The 12,142-nt window shown below is 38.6% G+C and overlaps 1 protein-coding gene across 1 annotated transcript in view; it reads right to left on the bottom strand.

Annotated features, from left to right (window-relative positions):
* map2 (microtubule-associated protein 2) overlaps positions 1–12,142 on the bottom strand; it is a 108,463-nt gene that overhangs the window by 55,545 nt on the left and 40,776 nt on the right. Inside the window, exon 5 of the mRNA XM_042494738.1 lies at positions 5,418–5,555. The gene's annotated coding sequence lies outside the window, so the exon portion shown is untranslated. The remainder of the gene's footprint in view (positions 1–5,417; positions 5,556–12,142) is intronic.

The raw sequence follows: 12,142 nt of genomic DNA, 5'->3' as shown, positions 1-12,142 counted from the left end.
GAAGCAGTACTGATAAACTGTCTGTGAACACATCAGCCATAAAAATTCTGCTCAGACAAGGTAATCAGCGAGCTAATTAAGTAGTTCATTTGTCATTTCTGTGGCTCTTATCTGCTTCTTCTCTTCTTTTGTCTGACTCCTTTGCATCCTTCCACCTATAAATCTTCCTCCCACCTGTTATTTCTTCTTCCCTCTTCATCTTCCTCCACCTCTTCCCGTCACTGTTCCTCCTCCTACACACTCCTCCTCCTCCTCCTCCTCTCATCAGCTTCATCATTTGCTTAACTCTGCTCTCTCACTCCTCATCTCCCTCCTACGATCTGAGCACTTTCACACACCACCATCTCACTGTGTGTGTGTTTGTGTGTGTGTGTCTGTGTGCATGTGTGTGAGTCACACAGATGCTGCATTGCGGGGCTCTCCTCTCAGGGCTGTCTCACTGCAGGAGCCAGAGAGCAGAAGAGGAGGTTAGGGATGCAAGATATAGTTCCTCTAAGTGCGTGGGTGTGTGTGGGTGTCTATATACTGTACATGTATGTATGAGTGTGTGGCTTGCATATGTGTGATGTTGTATATATGTAGGTGTGTATGGGAATACAGATACCTGAAAGCAACAATATGCATTTGTGTGTTTAAAGGAACAGTTTGACATTTTGGATTTTTTTTTAATTTATTTTTTGCTTTCCTGGCCAGAGGTAGAGGAAAAGATTGATGCCACTGTCCAGGCCAGTTGCCAGATGAAATGTTGCCATTGCACTGTTCGAATCATATCCTCGTTTCTATAGTGACATAATATATAAGATGACTTCGTCATTGGGAGGTGGAGGGGATGGTGGGTGGCATGTCACCTAGATCACTTTTTGAAACACGACAGTCTGTGGGTGTTATGTAGTAATGGATTGCTTTTTCATAGGCATTTTAGACTTCAAACATCTGTGTTTTGTACCGACGATCTATATTTTTCACCCGGCCTTTAAGGACACAAAGCGTTAGTGATGGTCTGTGTTTTTTAATTGGCTTTTTTAGGCTCCAAACACAGGTGATCTGTTGCGACGGTCTGTTTTGCCACCAACTTTTTTGGCACCAATCGTGGGTGTTTTGTAAAGATAGTTGGTGTTTTTCCATTGGCTTTTTGGGCTCCAAACTTGAGTGTTTTGTCGGCAACCTGTCGGCAGGCATAGTGCTACAAAAAGTGGTTGTTTTTTTAACCAGGACATTGCTGCTATTCCTGCTGGGACTGTGCCCTCTGACTGGGTATTTCAAGCCAAAACATGATCATCTCCTAACAATAACTAAGTGGTTGCAGGGATGCACGGCCCAATAATGGGACTTATGATGTCATACCGATAATTCCGATAATAAAATTTTTAGCCGATAGATAGAACCGATAATAATAAGCATAAATTCTTTGAAAAATGCCTGTGTTGCCCATGGTTTTGCTCTGCCAGTACTGCACACTGCATATGCTGCGTGAGACGTCTTACTGCTACGCCTGCTAGATCAGTTGATAACATGTCATCGCAGTCAGCAGTGTGGGCTTTAGGATAGGCTTTATGTTCTACGAAAGCTATGTCTTTTTTAGCACAACAGTCTACTATCTATCTGCTTTTGTCAGTGTTTTATCTGCAGACTAAGCCGCCATAGGTTGTATAAAAGCTTTTATATTTTTATTGAGTGATACAATTTACTGTTATTCTGATAAGACAGATTGTCAGAGCATTTCATTTGAAAAAAAAGGCCATTTGAAGAGTCAGGGCTGTTCTTGTTTTTGTTGTGTTAACTGCAGTGATGTCAGCTATACTTGGTTAGGTCAAAGCTATAATGTTAAATTAATCTGTAGTCATTACATCTCAGCCTTTCATACCCTCAGGTCATAAAAAACAAACAAAAAGAAATTACCAGCCATGAGAAGATGGAAATTATCAGTTATTGATATCGGCTGAAATAATCATTATCGTGCATCACTAGTTTTTGTGCCTAAACCTAATCACATACTAACCACAAGGTTGTTGAAACAAAGTGTCATCAAATCTGCGACATAATAATGTGAAAATGTAACACATACAAAATGTATGAAACATAATGTCAACATTTTATCTGGCAATTGGGTTACACTTTCGTGTTGTAAATAAGAAGCCAGAGCCAATAGAGCTGGGTCTCTTAGCTTAGTATAATGACTGTAAGAAATGTACAAATAGCGAAGGGCAAAAACAACAATTTGCTGTTTTAAGAGAAATAGTATATCACATTGAACATTTTGTATGTATTAAGATTGATATACCAGAGTGGTATCAGTGTTGTTATCTTGTCAGGAAACTAAATAAATGTGTTTCCTAAAAGGCCAAACTATTTCTTAAACTGTTTCAGGCTATATTCTACATTTCTGTAAAATTCTTAAGTACATTTTAGCCCCGAGGCTGGTTTTACTGGAGCAGAGAAAACTGGACTATCAAGTGAATAAGTGAGCAAAAGTAGATCAGGGTCAGGTAATTTTATCCACAACAGCTGGATAAATTCCTCCCTATAAGGCCTAAAAATATCCTTGTCGTATTGGATGTAAAGAGTCTGTGTGTGTTGGTTTGTAGATCTTCACAGGGAATTATTAGAGACTGAATTGTATAATAGGGTTAGAATAAGTATAATAAATCCAAACCTATTATGTAAAATGTAGATAGAATTATCAAAATCCATCCTGTCAGTGTGTTTTTTTTACTCAACATCTTAAACCTATGTCCCTTACTAAAACCTGAAATGAAACCAACCTCATGCATGCTGTAAGATGCTGTTAAAAGAAGACCTTATTAGAGCAGCTTTCAGTGTAGAGGTGTAGTGAAGGTGCACTGTGGATGGGGCTTCAAAGACTTTTTATCTAAGAAATATGCACACTTGTGATCTTTTGGCATGGAAGTAAAAAGATATTGAACAGCATAAAATAATGCCTCTTAGCAGCTTCATTCCAGGAATTATGTTATTAGCACAGGATAGGTCTTTAAAAGCCTATAACCCAAGTACTGACAAAAAGGAAAGGATAAAACACAGAAACATAGTTGCTTCCTGTTTAAAGTACAGATATTTATGTTTTACTAAAGAGGAGGCATTGAGCTCGGACAAAAATTCCTGCCCTATCCTTCACCCCGATTCATCCTGCCGGGCCAGGAATGAAACCAGCAACCTTCCAGTCTCAAGCCCCCTTAATTATCCTCCTCCATATATACACTAGACAGGCAACCCCGAAGTTCTGTACATTTCTTTACAGATGCTTATTTCAACAGTATTTTGTTTGCATTGTAAACCATCATCCCCAAATGATGTCACCAGCATCACCAAATGATGCCACAGTTTTCATTGTCATTAGCTCATTTATGGCAGCAAAACTGCCAAGTAGTCATTTTTGTGATCATCAAATTTAAAGATGATGATGCATTTAGTTTTGTGACTGTAAATTTGAATCACCGTGTTCAATTTTATGCATCAATTGACATTATTTAGTAAATAGACAAAGTAATCTGCACTGACACCTACAGCCAGCCAAAACTGATAACAAAGCAATTATTTCTAATGATTATTAGCCACTTCAGATTAGTGCATCCCCCTTTCACAATACTGATCATATTCTTTCAACAATTATTTACTTCAGCTGTTCAATAGTCTTTTGTTATACTCTTCCTACACATTATTCTGCTTATTATACATTTCTGCTGTTGTTCTTTCTTCTTTGGAGAATGTTTCCATGTTATGTAAGAAAAAAAGTATATAAATTGGTCAGATAATCAAAACACTTCATCAGGACTACTTGCATTGGTTGGCTCAGCTGAAAGGCTTTCTAGAAACTTGTTTTTAAAACATGTTCTGACCCTGATGTGTTGTTTCTGCCCACTTTAGTCTTCCTATTCTTTCGTTTTTCTGTCCAGTCTCGTAACCAGATACATCATGATTTTGAATGAATATAATAGAAAGGAGGACCAGCTACTGACCCTCACACACACACGCATACACAGACGATGGCAGGCACGCATAAAAACCCTCTTATCCATCCATCCATCCATCACCAACCTCACTACCTGGAACTTTGTCTCTGCACAAGTGCAGAAAACAAAGAGAAGCCATGAAAGCGTGACTGCCTTTCAGCAGGCCTTGGTGCTGATCGTCTCACTAAAGCAGCTCTTCTCTTCCCACTCAGTACCCACTTCCCACTCACAGCTCCTAGCAGCCTGCACTCACATGTACATCCACCCACACAGCCATTTCATCTGCGGAGGTAACAGGCATTCTCTCTGTCTCTCTCTTTTTCTGGTTGCAAATGTTTCTTTTTCTCTTTCTGACAGGTATTCATCACAGCTCAGATTTTTATGATAAATGAATGTGGCTCTGATCAGTCTTACAGTTCATGGCGTATGAGGTTTGAGCTTCATGAGTTTGCGCATGGCAAGCCGCCACAGCAATCTCAGTGCACAATAATGCTTTATTTGTCAGGATCATATGCCAGCAATAATTCTGAAGCTCTTGTGGTGAAACCAGGAGCCTGTCCAAAACTACATTATGTCCTTTTGTTTCCATGTAATTTATTTGGGAGGTTGGGGTTGTGCAGTTGCGTTAGTATATGATCGGTTTGCAGTACATTTTTTGTGGAGATGTACAATAATGATATCGGCACATCATTGGTAGTGGCAGATATTGGCTTAAAATGAAATATCAGAATTGGCGAACATGCTGATTTCGTGAACATGTACAAAACATAAACCTTAAGTATTTTTCTTGATTTGCGCTATGAATTAATATTACATACACTGAAAAGCATTGTGTTTCATGTCTTCACCTGCTAATGACATGATATGATGTTAATTCTACCACGGATGAAACCCGATCACTAAAAGTAGGTGGGGGAAAAAAAGAGGATTTATTAATATTGGTATCGGTTATTTGCCAAATGAGTTGAGAGAGAGAGTTATTTATTATTATTATTTCTTTCACACAACTCAGGCAGCCACATCCAAGTCTTATTTATCCAGTCCAATGCTCAGTACTTCCCAAACACACACTGCTAAAACCTTACTATTTAATGCTCTTCCACACGCAATTATTATTATATTCTTTTGTTTTTGGATTCTTCATTCTGACTGGGGTGGTTACTGTTTCAGGGATTTTTTTTTTTTTTAAATAAGAGTATTTTCTACATTAAAGTTTTACATGATTAGATATGCCTTGCAGGGGGACTGAAATAACACTTTTATAAAACACTTATAGCTAGTACACTATAAGGGACTAGTTTCCTCTGCAGATGCATTTCTTAACAGCCTATATTATGTTTTTAACTGGATCATTAGGTATAAATTATACTATGAGCAGAATTTGAGTATACATTCAGCTATAATGTAGCCACCAAATTTGGTAACACATAAAGCAAGTATCATGGTTACCTGGTAAGAAGGTCTGGGACTGGATGGTGAGTCACGCTAGATGCAAAAAATCTGTGCTCTCTCCAAATCTCACTGTTTTAATGTCAGGTTTATCAGAGGAATACCAAAAATCCAACTGGGACAGCCTTCAAGTCACACCTGAAAATTGGGAAAAAGCAGATGAGGTTATTATGAGGCGTGATAGCATTGCTGGTATTGTTTTCACTGTAATCATGTCAAAAAGTGTTCCTGGACACAACTATTTTGGGTCAACTACCACAGAAGCAGGTTGTAGTACTTTGCCATGTGTTTATATGTCTGTCTGTCTGTGGACAGACTTTGTCACCCCAATAGCATCATAATCGTGAAAGATGCAATTTGCAGGTTGTGTAGCTCAGATCACAGTGAAAGTCAAGGGTAGTCCAAGAAGGATAAGTAAAGGAGAAGGAATTAGAGACGGGGCCAAAGGATTAAGTACAGGACTGTTGTATTAGTGAAAACTGGTTGTACCTAATAAATTAGCAATTTGATATAAAAGATCACGATATCCAATCATCTGCTGTAGAGATGATCTGCATATAAGTACTGTTTGTACAATTTGTTACAACCATTTGTTGTTTGTGTACTGAACCCAGATGGATGCATGGTGATATGATTGCTAATAATTAATCAAAAGATTTGTACAAACAAATGACCAAACACCATTGAACAATACCACCAAAAATGTGCATTATATTAAAACAATATCTACAAAGCCAGGACATCACAAACATCCTACTTCCCACATCCTACAGCTGTACTCACCAAAGAGCTGCCTTAAAGGGACAGTTAATCCAAAAATTTAAAAATACACATTTTGCTCTTACCTGTAGTGCTATTTATCAGTCTAGATTATTTTGGTGTTTGGGATATCAGATGTAGAGATGTCTGTCTTCTCTCCTATATAATGGAACTGGATGGCATGTAGCTTGTGATGCTCAATGTGCAAAAAATTAAATTTGAAAAAGCAATGTTTCTTTACAGATATCATGACCAAGTTACTTAAGATAATCCACAGACCCTGTTGTGAGCAGTTTCATTAAGGAAACATTTTCTCTCTTGTGCAAAAGGAAGAGTGCATCAACTCATGGAAGTCAGGCTCGTGCATGTGACTGCACAAAATGTTAACACTTTTGGCATCCTCCTCGGCTAAATTGTAACATTTAGTTAGCTCAGTGGTGCTGGGTGAGCGAGAAGTAGATTCACACTTCCTTCTGGACAGTGATTCGGCTGGTGAATGCAGTCTGGTAGAAAGAAAATAGTTTTAGGATTATCTTGAAAAGAGACATTACTGTTGAATTTCTCAAATGTATTTTTTTGCACTTTGAGCCCCACAAACTGAGTGCCATCAAGTTACATTATTTTGGAGAGAAGACATCTCTACGGCCGATATCTCCAACACTGGGCGAAAAAAAAACAAGAAAAAAAACTAGTTTGATGCAAAGCACTACAAAAAAAAGTATATTTTTGATCTTGGGGTGAATTGCCCCTTTAACACTTAATAGTTATATAAACTTTACAAAAGTAGAGTTGAATTAATTACAGTTGAGTTACTTTCATGCTTACTCTGTGTTTCTCTACCAGTTCTAGTTACTAGTTCTAATCACAGCAATAACCTACTTTTGGCTACAGGATCAGCGGTTCATTATTTCACACAAAAACGGGTATAAATGTTTGACACTGAGTATTAAAGGACTTCTGAGCTCAAATGAGGGTTACTATTAGGAGCACCTGCAGGCACAAACTGAGTGAATACCTGGAGGCTAAGAACAGTTGTTCTGTTTTACTACTAATGTTAAAACTTGCTGAGGGGCTGAAGATGCTCAGCTCAGCATTCAAAAGAATATTTTCCCTCAAGCAGCACTGATGGCTGCAAGCAGATTAAAACATTATACTTAACTTGAAATAATTTGAGTGCCTCAGAAATGAAAGTGTTGCCCGCTTGCCAATATGTTAAATAATAAGACCACAAACATCAAGCAAGTGCTTTTAAGCAAATTAGTCTCAGGCAACTAAACATTTTAATTTGTGTATAGGATTGGTAAAAAAAAACTTCTCAGATACTTGTCCATTGTTCCTAAGTTTTCATGAGTAGGTTCCAAAAATACCTTCCTTCCTATTTCTGCTTTTGCTAGAAGGTGTAATTTTTCCTTGCAATTTTGATTTGAATATTGGCCTTTAGCCTTTACATGCATACTCTGGCTTGTCTCGTCATTACTGCTGTAGGCCTATTGTGTCCGAACCAATCAGCTAATGCATGGATGTAATGGTGTTATGACAACTTGTCTTAGAGAAACAGAGTAGTTTGAGACAGTGATCAATGTTTTCATTGCTGCCATGGTGACGAAAAGACCTAGTCCACAAGGGCAAGGGTGTTTTTGTAAAGAACGTTTACAAAACTTACAAACTTATTCTGAAGACCAGTTTTATTTCTGCATGTAAATATAATAAAATATTAATTTGAGGACAACACATGATGCCAGTTACCAGTGTTTTTATCTTGCATACATTTTTACCAAATGTTGAAAGAATACCTTTAGTTTGAATGCAAAAAAAAGGCAATATGATGTTACTCAACTTTTCTCTAGTATCAAGGACCATCTTAACTCAGTCCATTCTGTTGCCATACATAACAGACAATAGAAAGAGCTGAGTGGCTGTACTGAATTCAATGCCAGCCTGTGGCTAAGCGAGTCGAAGCCTCAGAGCTGAGAAACCAGCAATGTTTACAGGCGCAGAAGACACATTTTTGTTCTTTGCCTCAGTTCGACAACAGCTGAGGGTCACAAGTGAGTCATACATCAGACAAGGACCTTGGACAAGCCTGTATGTTCGCTGTGTAAATATGCAGTTTGGTTCCCACACAGCACTTAAAACCAGGGGACAACACATCTTGGGCAGAAGGCGTAAATCTGCACTTTATTATGATACTTTACGATGCTCAAAGGTGCATTCACCACTGTCTTTTTTAAAATCACTTTTATGTCTTTTTGAGAAGAAAGAGCTGCTTAATGGAAAAATATAGTACATCAGTTTTAGAATACTACAAACATATGTGGCATAAAAAAAATGTAAAAATGATAGCCAGAAAATTGTTAACAAATCTGCATAAAGAGTGTGTTAAAGCTCATTGTGAGATGTTCCACGCTGCCCTACATGAGCAACCCATGTAACTTCAATTATGTATGGTCAAGAATTTCCAATAAAAATGCAAATGAAGTGCCTTGAAGCGAAATGGCTCATAATTAATAGAAAGAGAAAAAATGAGTAAGAAAAACCTTTGGTGGATGCCTTTTGTAGATACAAATTTGAACTGAGGTGACACAGCAGCAGGAAGCCGACAGAAACCAGAAGCAGGTGTGGTGAAGCTCTGGAGTCATTGCCAGTCTCACCAGCCACTCACACCAATTTGTCAATGATGTCATTACAGTCTTTGCAAGCTTTGCGGGTTGAAATACACCAGGGTTGTCCTTTTCACTTTTTCACCGATCATCTTGAGATCATCTTGAGATTCCAGGTGGTCAACCATCAACTAAAAAAATAGATCAACTCCGCTGTTATTTCTGATTCCTTAATTATAACAGAAATCCAGCTGACTGGGATTTCAGTCGGTATTCAGCTAAATAAAATGAATCTGAAAATACAAGGAACTGCAACCAGGTTAGATTATAAATTCATACATTTGGATATTTCTTTAAAGTTTCAGCATGTAGGTGTTGGTGATGTGAACGGTGTGAGTCGAGATTCACTGAGCAGTTTCACACAAAACACACAAATATTGTTTGTGTCTTACCATTGACTACCGTACATATTTTTTAGAAATAAGGTCCTATGGGAAACACCAAAAATCACCCTTCTATAGGAGAACACACATACAAACACACACCACACACACCAAACACACCAACAAAAGAAACAGAAAGTGTATGAAAGAAATTTGGACACCCCTTCAAGCTCTGATCTCCACCCTCAGTGTGAAGGTCCTTTCTGCTCATTTCTTATGAAACCCTGTGCCTCTATCACACGTACACAGATCACACAAACACACACACATACTGATTAAGCATGCACAAATGCACACTCACACAAACACACACACCCACACTACGAAAGTGCTTTGTTCTGTCCCCTGGGACTGCACTTCCAGCAGCCACCTGTCAGCCCATACTTAATGCAGTCTGCAGGGGGTGATGTGTGTGTGTGCATATTTGTGTGTATCAGGTGATCAAGTTCTTTCCTGCTTAGAAAAAGTAGGGAGTTCATGTATTTGCAATGTGACTAGACCAGTGTGAGGAGTTAAACTAAATGTGCTGATTCCTCAAGGCCTTTCAACGAAAAAGTTTCATGCTTTGGATTATTCCATAATACTGTAAAACGGTTTCTCAGAAAGTTTGATTCTGAATCATATGGTTATGTAAAGCTTAAATTTTTAATGAGAGTGTGCTCTGCAAGCTAAGGCCTTCGCCTCTTCCTGTATGATGCTGCAATAAAACTCTCTTCTAAAGACTGTCCTTCTAAGAAGAACGATTGCGCATTCAGCCATATAAAAACAACATGTGTTTTTGCATTTGGCACTGACAAACACCATATTTTGTTGTTTAATTTAGAGGAATTGTTGCTCACAGAACGTCCTATCACGCCAAATTCTCCTCTACTGTGTACAGAAGGAATCGAGAAGGGATTTACTATACTGCTTTTTACTGCGGATGACAATACCCACATTTTTAGAAGAGATTCAAAAAAACTTCACACATTTTCTCATGCAGTCAGATGCAGGAACCTCAGAGTGCTCTGAAAAATGAAAGAAACTAATATACAAAAAACCTGAGTCACCTCAAAGCAAGGAGATGAGATCTCCCCACAAGTAATTACCGCATGCATGGAAGTTCTAGTTCAATAAGACAGTAATCCGCCCATTTATTTCAAGCTATTCCTTACCATGTCCATGTGACAGCCTGCAAAAAAGCAATACCAAAATGTAATTGATACCTAAAATGAAAAATCTGTGCTATTCAATAGAAATTTTCCTAGAGTTAAAGCTGGGCAAAGTGATTATTCTTCTCTATTAGCCTCTCATTTATCAGTCCACTCCTCATTAACCTGCTCTCCCTCAGAATTACTGAGTGCTGCAATCTACTGGAAATGTATGAAGTGAGTGTGTATGTGAGTGAGTGTGTGTGTGTGTGTGTGTGTGTGTGTGTGTGTGTGTGTGTGCGTGTGTGCGTGTGCGTGTGCGTGTGTGTACAGTACGCATCTTTAAGCTTCAGCTATCACAGACAAACAAAGCAGCCAAACTCTGCTGGATTTTAGATACATCGTCAACATTTGTGCAAACGAGACTGTCTTTAGTAAGTGTGAGTTTTATGTGCAAGATGCAGATACAATAGTTTAGAAAGGAGAGAACCTGCCTTGCCTCGCTTTGTGCAACTGCTTTAATTGCATTGGGTACACTGGGATTTTAGAATCTTCATTTCCAAACCATTTGCCATCTGATTCACACCAGTTGGCAATTTTGGCTGAAATGTGTTGAAGGGTGACAGAGTACACTCTTCGAGTACAGTATTTTGTTTCTGGCTCAAATATTGTGTAATTAATGACATGAATAAAAGCACTGTTATCCAATTTAAGAAGGGCATGAATTAACTGCAAGCACCGTCGGTATAAACTGCTGAGCCTCTGTATGGTAATGCAAATTCCACTCAGGCTCGGTACACTATTCAACTTAAGTTTCATTCATTCAGTCCATCAAACCTGGACAATACACTCCAACAATGAGCATAACTGTCTGCAATTCAAAGCCCATTATTCAAAACCATATAATCTTTCATTGTAATTTAGAGTAGAATATGAATATTATAGAGGAAGTGCAAGTTTAAAACAGCTCTCAAATGATCCCCCTTTAAGTTCTAGTAACTACTATCAGTGAAGTATGTATGTAAAGACAAACTGTGTGAGACAGTACAATTGTTGTGCATCTCACTAATACTTAGAACAGGATTAATGCCAGAAACACACTGGCTGCGTCAGCAGTGCATGAACGTTGCCAAATTTTCCCGCAGGGGGGGGGGGGGGGGTTCGGCGCCGTGTTAACAAGTTAGCCACACTGGCTGTGTAAGTGGCGCATGTCAGCTGCTTGTCAGCCGCGGCACATTCAGAGAAACGGTGGCTCACAGTTTTTTTCTATGACCCGTGCGCGGTTGTCAGCAGAAATGGACAACAAAAATGCTGTTTTGATAATTATATTCAATTATGTTGACTCTATTCCACCTTTATTTCAGTTTTAAAAGTTTCTCTCTGTCTCAGAGAAAAACAAAAATGTCTGTTTTACTCAAACTATCCCGGTTCTTAATAAAAGTCCTCTGAGAACACTTTTGTTGACTGAATCCCATTAGTTGTTGCCACAAGGCATTTTATTGTAAAAATATTTGCAGGACCATGTTGTTGACAATGCAAGAGCTTGTACAACTTCATAAATGAGTGAAATTTGTACTTAGAAATGTGGAAATGCAGTACTCATAGCAGCAGGTAGTCCTGCAGAAGCATCACAGCCACAATGCTGCCAGTATGAACACCTCGCGCGTGAAACACGCTGCAGTTCGGTGAGGCTGCTCATGCAGCCAGTGTGTTTCTGGCGTAATGCTTACTTGTACAAAAGTATTAAAAATCTAGACATTTCTTCTTGGAAAACTTTACTTTTTCTCAGGTAT

The sequence above is a fragment of the Plectropomus leopardus genome, chromosome 10 (assembly GCF_008729295.1).
Source record: "Plectropomus leopardus isolate mb chromosome 10, YSFRI_Pleo_2.0, whole genome shotgun sequence".
Taxonomy (NCBI): domain Eukaryota; kingdom Metazoa; phylum Chordata; class Actinopteri; order Perciformes; family Serranidae; genus Plectropomus; species Plectropomus leopardus.
This window is presented reverse-complemented; position numbering and strand designations above follow the sequence as displayed.